The sequence below is a fragment of the Octopus bimaculoides genome, chromosome 5 (genome assembly GCF_001194135.2).
Source record: "Octopus bimaculoides isolate UCB-OBI-ISO-001 chromosome 5, ASM119413v2, whole genome shotgun sequence".
Lineage (NCBI taxonomy): Eukaryota > Metazoa > Mollusca > Cephalopoda > Octopoda > Octopodidae > Octopus > Octopus bimaculoides.
Window position 1 is genome coordinate 121,409,132 of NC_068985.1, and position 3,228 is coordinate 121,412,359.

Consider the following 3,228-nt stretch of genomic DNA (forward strand, 5'->3'; position numbering starts at 1 on the left):
TAGAATTAAATTAAATTAAAACAGATGGACACATTAGTATAATTTTACTTATAACCTCCAAGAAGGTAAAGAGATAGACAAAGAATATGCTGTCTTCACTTCAGCTTAGAAGCTACTGTCCGTCTGTTTTAATTTAATTTAATTCTATGTATTTATGCAGCTGAGGATTGCTCTGCATTTAAATTGATGCAACGGTTGCATTGTTCAATTAAATGGAGTCGCTTGAAACGATCGTACTGCATTACCTCTGGATATCCTTGTTGCTTATTTTGATTTTAATCACCTTACTTTGAAACTGTATGGATAATACCGTACTAAATTCTGGTGCCTCAACTTTAGTACCTAATTCATCAGAATCTAAATATATATATATGTAAGACAAGATATAAATAATTGTCATTACATATTTTTTCCTTTATTGGAGTAAATTTGACTTTCAGCTGTTTCCAGTAGTCATTACTGATAGTTCGTTACTGATAGGTTTCTCAATTAGTCTATTGATTAGCTGATCAATGGGGATATGCATAAAGAAGCTCGCTTCGCAAACAACAGGTTTCGAGTTCACTCCCTCTGCGAGGCATATTGAGCTAGTGTCTCTAACTATAGCCCCGTACTAAATGATACCTTATAAATGAATTCAGTGAACAGAAACTACGCGCGCGCGCGCACATACATACATACATACATACATACACACACATATACATGCATGCATACATACATACATACATACATACACACATACATACATACATACATACATACATACATACATACATACATACACACATACATACATACATACATACATACATACATACATACATACATACATACAATGTGTCTTTTAATGGTTTCGTTTTCGTCTAACATGTCTAAAGCAGGCAATTATAACATCAAGTAGTAGCAGTTGCTGTTGTTGTTCCGCCGAGGTCGACTTTGCTTTTCATCCTTTCGGGGGTGGGGGTCCATAAATTAAGTACCAGTTGCGTTTTGGAGTTGATCTAATCGACTGGGCCCCTCCCCAAAAATTTCGGACCTTGTACCTATATTAGAAAAGTTGTTGTTGTTGTTGCTGTTGCTGTTGTTGTTGTTGCTGCTGCTGCTGCTGTTGCTGTTGTTCTTGTTCTTGTTGTTTTACTCGCGCTGGTATTACTGACAGTGATGTTGGTGTCGTGAGGCTAGAACCAATCACACGGCTCGGCGTGGTGTATTGTGACAGCTGTGTGCTTATCTGTGTGTGTGCGTGTGTGCGTGTGTGTAGGGGCTGGGAACATAGTAATGTTTAAGTGAACTTACAAATGCGTTTATTACTTCTATTTTATTTACTAATATACACTACGTTTATGTATTTGCTTTGCAAAATTCCTAAAGTTATCTCCCTTACACTTACTAAGGTAATCAAGACCTACCTCCCTTTATTTCACCAACTAAGAAGCCTTGATAGGAAGGTATTCAGCAAGCTTAGGTTTGCATTTACATGGGCAGATACCTAATCAACCATAACTGATTGGTGTCCTCTAGCTATGGGGAAACAACATGGTCGAATGGTCGGCGAACAGGGGTAAATTATCCTAAGTGGAGTAAAAATGAAATTCTTTGGTGTAATGAGGAGTCGTTAGACATAAGTGAAATTATAAAAAAAAAAAGTGTTCCTTGTTACGACAGAATTGTTTCTTCTGGCATGAGGAAGCAGCCAAAAAGTTGCTGCCTTTTGCAACAACCTGTCTTTGCAATCAAGGATTTTCCATTCTAATGAACATAAAAACAAAGCAGAGTAATCGATTGGACCTTGAAGACTGTATCCAAATTGGTCTAGCATCAAATGCCCCAATTTTGATGAAACATCATTTCTCCAACATCTGAAGTGAAAAAATTTCTAGAAAAATCCTTTTGTTTCATAATGAGGATATTAATTTGTTTTATCGCATTTGTTTTTACTTCTTATATTTATAATTGTATTCTCCATATAAATAGATTCAATAAACCTTTTGAATTCAAAGAAACTATGATTTTCTTCCTTTCAAATCAAGGAGGTAACGTCCGCGTAACTAAATATATTTTGGGGTAATGCATTTAATATTCTTTCTATATCGACCCGCCTATCTTTACATTTACTCCTCCACCCGCTCAAGTTTAAACCGCTTGAGCACTATAAAGTGTATTCTATACGGAGAATACCTGATTCTCATTTATGAACTCTGTGTGTGTGTGTGTGTGTGTGTGTGTGTGTGCGTGTGGGGGGGGTGTCAAAGTAACGTTTGTGCCATCTCTTTTCAATAGATTTTTTACTTTTTTAAACTCGTCAATATCGAAGCTGAGTTGTTGCTGATCGATTCTCGCTTCAGACGCGACGCCGCGGCTGTTCAGTTTGAAATTTTTTATCTCGTGGTTTTTGGTTTTGCTGACTTGGGTGTCCTTGAAAGTTTTCGATAACTTTTCTTGGGAAAGTAAACCATTCCCTTCCTCCTGTTCGCACAAGAAAGAGAAGGAAACATTTCGTTGTACAGTTCGTCGCTCAGTTCGTTATACACTTTGGGCGTTACCCTCGCCATGACTGGAAGCCATTGTAAAAGGTATGATAGTTGTCATAGAGACTTTAGTCTCTCTATCACCTTTCAACAGCATTTTTAATGAAGAGACATTAGAACAATTAACAATATAATTAAAAGGTTTTTATTTATGATGATACTTGGTTATACAATTCCTGTCATTCAGCTTAGCAGCCGCTGATTAAGTTGTAGTTGGTAAATGGAAGGTGAATGTCTTCCTTGATGCCTGCCAGAGAACAGAGTAAAAGTGCTTCGTGGAGGAGCGAGGTCTTGTCATGTAGAAGGTCTGAGCTCAACTCACTGACATAATGAAAGTAACTGCTTAAGTACGAGTTTTACTACGCATGCGCAACTCGAGGGGCTTCCGGTGGTGAAGTCCCCTGCGCATGCGCAGAATAGTACTTCCTCAATGGCGGCTATAATTTCGCGCCACTACACTATCATTAAAAAACAAAAAGGATTAACTGAGCAGAAAAACTCCAGCAGAGATGAACGAGGGTATAATTCGCTCTTAGAAGTGGGGAATTTTGGGGTGCGACACCTCCCTTGTTAAGCATGTTCAATTTCGAAGGTGCACACAATCAAAATAAATTGAACCCTCTTTAGTAACAAGAAAGTAACAACACTTACGAACTCACAAAAATACATCCGTTCGGCAAAACGTTTGATTCGTTAT